Consider the following 9939-nt stretch of genomic DNA (forward strand, 5'->3'; position numbering starts at 1 on the left):
TTGTGTCATTTTGTTGTGTGTGTGTGTGTGTGTGTGTGTATAAGTATGTGCACGCAGAACAACTTTAATATAGGATCCCTGCTGACTTCATTTTTTTTTTTTAAATTTTAGGTGCTGCTGGAATCCAGCAAACAAATCATGCTGATACACCTCCTGAAGGTATCAAAGCACTGATTTCTTTCTAGTCTCAGGCTGTGGAATTGGTCCTGTTCGTTAATTATTGACTTAAGATTTGAAGTGAGATTTCTTTGTCTGCCATCATTATGATAAAAATTGAAAAAACAGAAGGTGTGTGTACATTTCATGAAGATTACAACTTCTTTAAAAGCAGGAAAATAATAAGGAAAACGGCTGTCATGAAGTGCTGTGGAAACAGCACAGGAAGGGAGGAGAAGGCTGGAAAGGCAGGTGAAGGGCCTGATTACTTTCGAAAGTGAGTTTAAGTCTTGTATTAATCAGCATCTTTCTAGCAATTTTTCACTGAATGTCGCATTGAAGTGCTTCAAGATTATATTTTTGCCTACTGATTGTCATGATACGGATTGCTAAATCAAATCTGAATTACTGTTTACTTTACCCTAACTGTAAAGCCAGCGAGCTACGCACCAACTTTTTTAGCAAGACTCTGGGACTCAGCAGAACTCTGTGAACTAGTCTTGGATTTCCACTCACTGCTACTCCTAGTCTTATGCAAACTACTTTTTGTGGCTGTTGTCTTCTAAAAAATGTTGGGATGAAAAGGACTGGTTACCTTATTATAATTAGTCAAGAAAACCCAAATTTTCTCATTTGCTAGCAGGCAGCACACTCATTTCATTAACTCAAAACTACAGAGCTGAAAATACCATGCACTTCTGCTTGCTCATCCTGTTCTAGCTGCTCCTGGGTCTCTCCACTCTGTAGTGGCAGGTTTCATACATATGGGGGAGCTTCCTGGCTCTGTCTGTGTGACATCAGAATGCTGTTGCCATGTGGAGCACAATTGCACCATGCAGCTTCTCCCTGCAAGGGCTACCCCTCACCCAGCCCAGGCAATTTCCTACTTCAGCATGGAATGAATCTACTCCACTATGGAGCTTTGAAATGTGTAATAATCCACGAGCAATATCAAGATAAATGAGCAGCCACACCAATGAGTAAATGGATATAGGAAACATTGGAAAATATGGAGACGCGTTAAATTAGTATGTCATCAATAATTTTAATTATGTTTGAGGAAGAAATCCCTCAGTAGCCAGTACCTGCTGTTAGTTGTCTTGTCCATGATCTCTATTTGTATCTAAAAATTAACTCTAAAAAAAACCTGACAACAGTTTTGTAAAGCTTTAAAACATTTAACCACAAACACATGCAGAATTCCATATATATAAGCACAGTGCATATGAGATAAACAATCAATTATTAAATGATTTCAGTGTTCTGAAGAATCGTAAACTGATTTAAAAAAAATAAAATAAGTAGACTGACCACAAATATTGTTGAAATATATTACCTCTGGGACTTCTAAGAAAATCACCAATACTATTTTATAGACCATTAACTGTAAATTATTTTCTCCTTTGGGCAAGAATTTTATCCTTTTTCATTATTGTTAATTAAAACTAGTAATATTTCTGGAGGAAAAAAATGTAGAAAAACTATGAAACACCATTTCCTTGGAGAGGCTTGTATAAAAATACTACCTGAGTTATTTCCCTTGAGAAACATTTTACATATATGAGAAATGCCAGTGATTAGAAGTCGATGACTTTATTAACTATTAAAATGTATTTTATAATAACAACTTGAGAAAATGTGTACACGTGCATGTATGAATAGTCTTGTTTTTCTTTTAGCGGACTTGAAACTGGGCTGGACCAAGTCAAGCTTTGATCAGCAGGCTGTGGATCTTCTGAGATAACACAGATCCAGAGAAAGAGAGTATATGTTAGAATATATTCAGTGATACATTAATATGGTTATATGCCTTGAACTGCTGTCTGATAAAATGAACTCTTTGAACTCTAAACTCACCTGTGGAGTCTTGCTGTTGAAGTCCAAGTTAGATCAGTGCCCTATTACATGGGTTACATGATGCTTAAGCATTGTAAATTAGGAAATGTAATAATATATGCTCTGTACTTATTACTATCTTTACTATTTGGTAAATGTTAGATTATCCTCTCTGGGAAACAATGAATTAATGTATTATTTTAATACGAAGAGAATTCATGCTTTTTTTAACTGTAGGCCTTTAATTTTCTGGACTGAAGGTGAACTTTAAAATCTGCAGAGGATCTGAAGGGATCCTCTGCAATGGAACAAGGTATAAGTTTGGCATAGGCATTTTCCATCAGATTTTTTTTTTAATTATTCTCTGGCTTCACAGAAGACTTCTGAGGGGAGTCATTACTGGTGTTCTTCATACCATTCTGGTTGCTTGCAACATGCTCAGATTTTATCAGACTTCAACTTTTTTGGCTATGCAGAAATTTTCTGCTTTGGAAGTATATTTAGGAATGTAAATAGATACAGCCAGACATAGTGGTGTTAATTGTATTACTTTGAACTTGGAGAATCCCCTTGCCTTCCCTATGAGATCAGGAACTGTGATTCTATGATTCTGCTGTTCAGTGACTAGCACAGCAGTGCACAAGGGTTATTTGGGCGTTAAATAGGTCCCATTCAACATGTGAAATTTTTATCCAAAGAAATCCCTGTATTTACTGCAAGTAAGAAGCAGAGCAGGGCAAATGCCAAATTAAGGGCTATCACTTGAATATTTATTATTTACTTAGTTAAATTCACTTTGTTTATATTTTAGATGGTATAGTGGACTTGATGTAGGACTAATTATCAGTTTTTATACTTGGTTTATTGAAAATGGTTGATTTTCCATAGACGTGTGTTTCCTAAATACCACAGGCTAAACCTACATTCTGATACACTGTTTCTTTAATAGCACACTAAGTCCTCAGTTCAGCTACTCACGTATCTCTTATGTATATATAAAAGCACTGGATTGTCATATACCACATAACTTCATGCTTTTATATATCTCAAAATTCCTTTCAAGACAGTTCTGAATCTGCTCAGGAGAATACATAACAATATTACAGTGTAACATCTGGTGTGCTATGTGGAAATCTGCCATTCTTCTTCCATGCAAGCTAGGAACCATGGCAAGATATTGATGCCTCATTCAATGCTTAGCATAGCTCGCTCAATTCCTATTGCTGGAAACAACTAGTCTATGTACCGATACAGAAGATGATAGAACTATTTTGTTTTATATGAGGAAAAGCATTTGACATACTTATAAGTCTCAGATATATTTTTGCAGTCTCAGTGGGGATTTATGTTTTTTGGGATAAATTATCACTTGATTGACTTCTTATTCCAACTTTATCCTCTGTAAGGCCACAGATAACTTTCTATTGATGAATATTTTCTAGACTGATTTTTTTTCATCCTTGCTTGCTGTTCCTCTCTTGCCCTGTACAAGTGTGGACCTAATGATATTAGTAGTACATTCTACTGATATGTATTTAACGTTCCAGTAAAAAATGTTTCTGCTAGATCAAAAATCAGATGAGGATAATAACATAAATTTCTCACTATGAAAAAACTGATGGGATCCTTTAAAGAGAGTAAATTCCTTCACTGTGAAAAATAAGATGCAGAGTTGTACTCTGCATGCTAATCCTTACTTTACTCGGCACGTGAGGAATGTCTCCATGTCTTTTTCCAGTACATATGGCGTGATTTGGAAAAAGGCCATCCACCCTTTTTATGCCCTGTGGCATAAAAAAAAAAAAAGACGGCTGCTACACTCAACAATACACACAACCAAAAGAATTCAAACCCCCTGAGATCTACTTGGAAACGTGACTGGAAGGAAATTGGATTGCTTTGCAGTTATTAACCATTGCCGAGAAAAGGCAAGGGAGAATATATGATCAAAAGACAAATTGATAACTGTAGAACTCAGAAATTGGAAAATGGTTTTATTAAACTTTTTATTTAGTTAGTTAATTAGTTCTCTGTGTATTGCATTTTGTAAAAATGCTCTGACTGTATGTGTTTATGGGGTGATTCAGACCCATTGTGTGTAACTAAACATTGTGGATGGATGCTCCCTCAATGGAGTAGACAGCTCTGTTTCGTTGTGAGTCTGCACCAATTAGCTCTTCCTTTAGGTTTATGATGTCTTGGCTGCTTTCTCCTGTGACATACACAATGTGAAGTGTATCAGAAGACTGGCCATGTCTAGTCCATATCCAAAATAAGGGCTGTACAGAAATCATAATTTTGCTCACAGCTTTAACAGACCACGTACTCTAAAAGACTAAAAAGACTAAGAGATAAAAAGACTGCCCTGATTCAGTCAATAGTTTGTATTGGGATGGTGTCTCAAGTCCATCATTCTTTCTATACCACTATACCTCGTTCTGTTTTTCATTGAATTTATACTGCAAAGATGGAATAGACACTTGGACACTCTGACTATGATTGTACTAGTGAATCAAACATGCCAGGTGCTCACTGTTGCAGAAGGCAGATGGTATGTATCAGACCACATCTACACTAGTAAATTTTCAAGTGTGTGCTTGTACCAGCAGAAGTTTGCTAGCAGAGTTCCTTGAAGGGAACATGTTTTTGTGCCTAATCATCTATTTGGCTGTCATATGTGCCTTTTATCTTTACAGAAGTGTAGAATCATGTGAATTGGAAGGGATCCTTAAAGATCATTTAGTTCCACTACCTACAATGTTCAAAGACATTCACTGCTAGATTAGGTTGCTCAGAGCCCCTTCCAATCTGTCCTTAAATGTCTCCAAGTATGGGGCATCCACCCTCTCTCCAGGCAACCTTTTCCAATGCTTCCTTATTGTAAAAGGGTTCTTCCTTACAGACAACATAAAACTACTCTATTTTGTTTGAAACCATTTCCCCTTGTCCTGTCACAGCAGACCCTGTTAAAGAGTCTGTCCCCTTCTTTCTAGCTCCCCCTTTAGATAACGAAAGGCCATTATCTGGTCTCTCTGGAGCCTTCTCTTCTTGAGATGGAATTATCTGCTTAAAGAATAAAATACTGCTGTGCCTTTAGGTGTATAAGAAAAAACCCTGTTCCTAGCACTTTCAAATCAACAGTCTTTATATAACAAATGTCAATATATGTTGTTTGCAGCAGCTACAAATGAACTTCAGGATGCCTGAGCACCTGAAATTCTGCTTATCATATAAGATGATTGTGATATTTTCTCAGGATCATGGTGCAGACAACTTTCTTTCAAACCGAAGCTAGAAGAGTTAGTTTTCATATGTAGATCAGGTCATCATGTTGGTCATGTACCTGGTTCTCATAGTGAGCTATTCAGAGAAGGTCTTGGTGACCTGTAGACTTTTCAGCTCAAGTCACTGGCAGGACACAGATAATAAATATTGATCTTGGTAAAAGCTTGAGCGAGCATCTACACTGCAAAATACAGATACTTCTAAACCCATTCACATAGTTCAATGTCCCTTTCCACATGAGCAGGCTCCAGACATCCAACATCAAAGTATCATATTCTACAAGGCCATCACCACAGAGAAGATGACTTCCATCTCTGTAACCTTGCTTTTGTGGACTGTTACAGCTGAGTAGGCAACAGGTTTGGAGCTAGCAAGTTTACAGCAGGTAGAATTTTGTTGGGACAACTCTGAGGACAGTAAACAGTACAGTAATGAGTAGTCTTCATTAACAGAAGAGGTGACTCATGGGCTAGGAATTGCCACAGAATAGAACCTGATTCTCTTCAGCCATTGTCACTTTCACAGCGTTTGAAAATCAGTCTGCCTGTCTAAGAACTTTATGGGTTTTGTCTGTCTCTAATTTCCCTGTCTGTACTGCACACTGCTAATCTGCGTGTAGCAGGCATCTACAACCCCTTCCCTCCACCCCTTAAACTCTCACTGACTTTTACAAGTTTGCCACAGTTTTGATTTTTTTCTTTCTGTCTCTCTTTTATGTACTCTGTTATTCTTCACAATGACATCCCTCCAGACTCTGGTGAGATACAATTTTACAAAATAATTTCCTAGACACACAAGTGTGTAAAACCAAAGCTTTTCTCATCTGTATCTGTTATAGTTGCAATTCTGACACAGACTCTTAAACACCTTTCTTTGGTCAACAGTTTTTATGACTTTTGCAAGTTTTGTATATATAAAAGTTATATAAAATATATTTATACATTTATATAGTTTTATACATATAATTTTTAAATTAAGGATAAGGCTAAGTATGTATCCTCTTATCCCTCTAACGGTACCTGGCAAGAGTGGGCCAGCGATCAATCAGATATCTGCTCAGCTCAGTACCTCCTCCTAAAAACGAGAAAGGAGAACTGGCTACAGCAGCTAAGAAGAAGGCTGAGGTATTCACTACAAGATAGGATTTGCATATTTCCTAGTGGGATGATTCAGTTAGAGTCAGATCCTTCTCTCATCTTGCCTAGATCACTTTGGTGATACTAAACACACCTCTTTCCTGTGTAAGACATCTTGGTTCTCATTCTCTGAGTTCAGCTGTGTTAAAAAATAAGTGACCTCAGAAAGATGATGTTTTTATATATCACAGTGCCATGCCTCATATGTTGCGTGAGGATATAGACATGAGTGTGCAGGTGTGACCCCATTGGCACAATGCCCATGGATTGTACCAGAGGAAGTCCATCAAAATTGCGTGGTTTCATTTCTGTTGCTTTTTGGAAACATTATCTGAAGATGCCATCTGGGAATTGTTTGGGAGACTATAACTGTGAGTTTTAAATATGCCAAAGGCTTTTCCTAAAATTTAATCATGTAAGCAATGATTTTTCAGCATCTGAGCACATCCCGGTTGTATTAACTTACCAATACAATCTAACTTCTGTTCAATCAACTTTAATCCTGTCATTTTTTTCCTGAGGTTCTATAGCATCAGTGTTTTGCAAGTTTTACGTGAGAGGAAGCTACTTTTTCCTGTTTTCTAGTTGTAATGTTTTAAAGATAGCATAGGAAAGTTCTACATGAAGTGACTGGATTTCTCAAAGTGATTGTAATAAGAAGTAGACTGGATTTTTCACAGACAGTCCTAACAGAAAAGCTGAGGAAAGAAAAAGCAATTTTCCTAGATTTAAATGGGAACTGTCAGTCTGCAAAGATCTTGGACACTGTAGAGAAGCGCTACTTGTAATTAAGAATACAAAGAAACAGCATAACAACACAATTCTTTCATTGTAGCTGAGTTCATATTTATCTAGTCAGAGAGTGAGAACAAAAAAACTGATTGTTGATAAACTTCCTTCTTTATTTAATGATGAATATTTAGTGCTTGTAGATAGGAAGACGTAATGATATATCCATCATACACTTTTTTTTTTTGTTTTGCACGTCCAAGTGTGTAATCTTAAGCAAAGTAAATTAAAGCAATTCCGAATCTTCTTTCCATTTTCATTTTAGAATATAACATTCATGTCCTTTAAGGCCTGGAGGATATGGCATACGTAGAAAATATATCAAACCATATTAAAGGGTGAGAAAGAGTAGTGCCTAGAAGGAACTGTCTCCTGCAAAAGGCTATATTGCTGTGGCCACAAGCGGCTGATGTTCTGAAAGGGTGTGCTAAGCTTTGTGGGCTATTCAGTTTCCTATTAAGTGGTTTCATGACAGGTTAAAACATGAAAAATTACTTCTGGTATACTTCTAGTCATAGTGTTGTAGCTAATCTTGTGATATTGCTACAGGAGTATCTCAGTACTCCAGTTAACATGATCCAATAATATATAGATTTTATAGGTTAAGCATGCATGTTCACCCCAGTCAGCCTCTGGATAAGTGGTTTGAGAGATTCCAGTAGCACTCATTGACAAAGTGCTGGGGAAGTCATTAAAAAATGCGATATCTGTGAAAATAGCAGAGAGTTTTTAACGTAACCTTAGCACAAAAACTTGAGTTAGAGAGGAGTCTATAATGCTTGCAGACACAAAATGTTGAGGAGAGAGGCAGGCCTTGGGAGCAAATAGGTACCACCTGTTTTCATAGAGAAGCTGCTAGTTCAGGGTCTAAATTTCTGATATAAAAAAATGAACAAACAAGCGGTATCTATTGGCTTATTTTGTAACTAAGAAACCTCAAGTTTAAAGGCAATATTAGGTTATGAAATTTATTTTTGTTTGATGTGGCACGCTTGAATTTAACAGTCAGCTTTTATGAAAAGGATGTTTATTTTGATTTGGTTTTAGTCTGTTGAAAATTCGGTGATACTGATTGTAAAAAGTTTTGAAGTACAGGTATCAGTGGTATAGTTTATAGATAACTGCAGTGGAATTTGGCTGGCAGATTGCTCAGTTTTTTATCCACTCAATTATTTGAATGTCTTTCTCTTAAATGTTAAATTAATTGTTACTAGTTTGACATAAAAATTCTCTTGTAATATCCAGTTCAACCTCAAAAATGGTATTTCCTTTAAAATTATGAATTACATATAAATAATAACAATATAGAATTTTTAAAACTGTTTTTTTTATTTTTCTTTCTCTAAAAGAAAACAATAATCAATGCCCCAAATAGTGTATTAATTTTATCTGATACTTCCCTTATCCCTTCTTTCGTGTTTGATGGTACAGACCAAGGACAAAATATAAAATATATACTCATAGCATATGTTTCAGGAAGGATGATTTGATGTTTTCGGTTAGTTTGTTTTTATCAAAACTTTATCATTACCATGCCATAACGTTGTCTAAATGCGCGGGACTACGAAGTGTCAAATGTTCTGCTTCTCTGCATTCTGAACTCCAAATAAAACCAGTATAAACTCATGGCATGCCACAGGTGAGCTTTGTGAACTCATGGCCTTAGCATGAGTAGGACAAAGGTTTTGAGTCAAACCTGCTGGAAGTGACAAGGTCTACCTGGGATCCAAAAAACATGAAATGGAGTTCATAGGTGACAGTGCTGCTACTCCATAAACATGTGTGTGCTTTCAGAGATGTTCTTGATCTGCGCTGTTCTTAGCTTTATTTATTTTTTTTAATTTATTTTTTGTCAGGAAAGATCAGAGAAAGTGACTGTACAGTTGTTATGGCTTCGCCAACTGAAGATAATATCTCCTGATTTTACATACTGAATCATATAGTAGCTGCAAAAAGGGTTTACAGAAAGAACATCACAGGAGGTTTGAGAAAGCGTTGAGAGAACCTTGTGAAAGAGCATAAAATATGAAGCACTGACCTAGTATCTGAGAAGCTGAGATTTGTCATCTCTGTCAGAGAGACAAACGAAACTGTTATTGTGGAAGCAGGTCTCACTTTTTCTCTGGCTTTTCCCAAGAATTTCTACTTGACAAAAATGATATGACCACTACTGTGGAAACCAGCAGATATTCCAAACAGATCTCATGAAAAGAGATATTCTGCCTGTCAGCTTGCATACACAGCTGGGGCCTTCAGTCATTATGTGCTTTTCATAGTTTAAATCTGTAACAACTATCGGAACTGGTGTCAAATATGGTGTCAGCAGAGATTTTTGTCTAGGAGCTAAATGAGCTATAGTCCTTTAAACAATGTTAGCTGATACAAATATGTTCATAATCACTGGCTAAATCTTTACAAGGAGGATGTCATGACATGTCACTGTTGTCATGCTGTTAAGTGAAAGCCATATGTTTTAATACAACTGAGTTCTGGCATGCTTACCAATATAAGCACCGTACTTGGATTTGATCTCTTTTCCACAACTGTATGTGAGGCCTTGGTTATACTGCAGCATACCACTATGTGTATTCTGAAAGTTTGCTGGGCTGTTTTAAATTCCTTATCATAAAGAGCTTGCAGCTGTACGTAGTCCTACATCTGTGATATCCCATCAGGGCAAAGGCATTCCTGAATACCATGCTCTGCATGTTGTACTTCACAACAAAATGAGTAAAAA

The 9939-nt window shown here is 36.6% G+C and overlaps 1 long non-coding RNA gene across 1 annotated transcript; it reads left to right on the forward strand.

Moving 5' to 3' along the window:
* The first annotated feature begins 483 nt into the window (after positions 1 to 483).
* LOC109368153 lies at positions 484 to 3798 on the forward strand. Its single transcript, XR_002115909.1, has 2 exons — positions 484 to 1184; positions 1836 to 3798. It is a non-coding gene; the product is annotated as an uncharacterized LOC109368153 (long non-coding RNA).
* The last annotated feature ends 6141 nt before the right edge of the window (positions 3799 to 9939 follow it).

This window comes from Meleagris gallopavo, chromosome 6 (assembly GCF_000146605.3).
Source record: "Meleagris gallopavo isolate NT-WF06-2002-E0010 breed Aviagen turkey brand Nicholas breeding stock chromosome 6, Turkey_5.1, whole genome shotgun sequence".
NCBI lineage: Eukaryota > Metazoa > Chordata > Aves > Galliformes > Phasianidae > Meleagris > Meleagris gallopavo.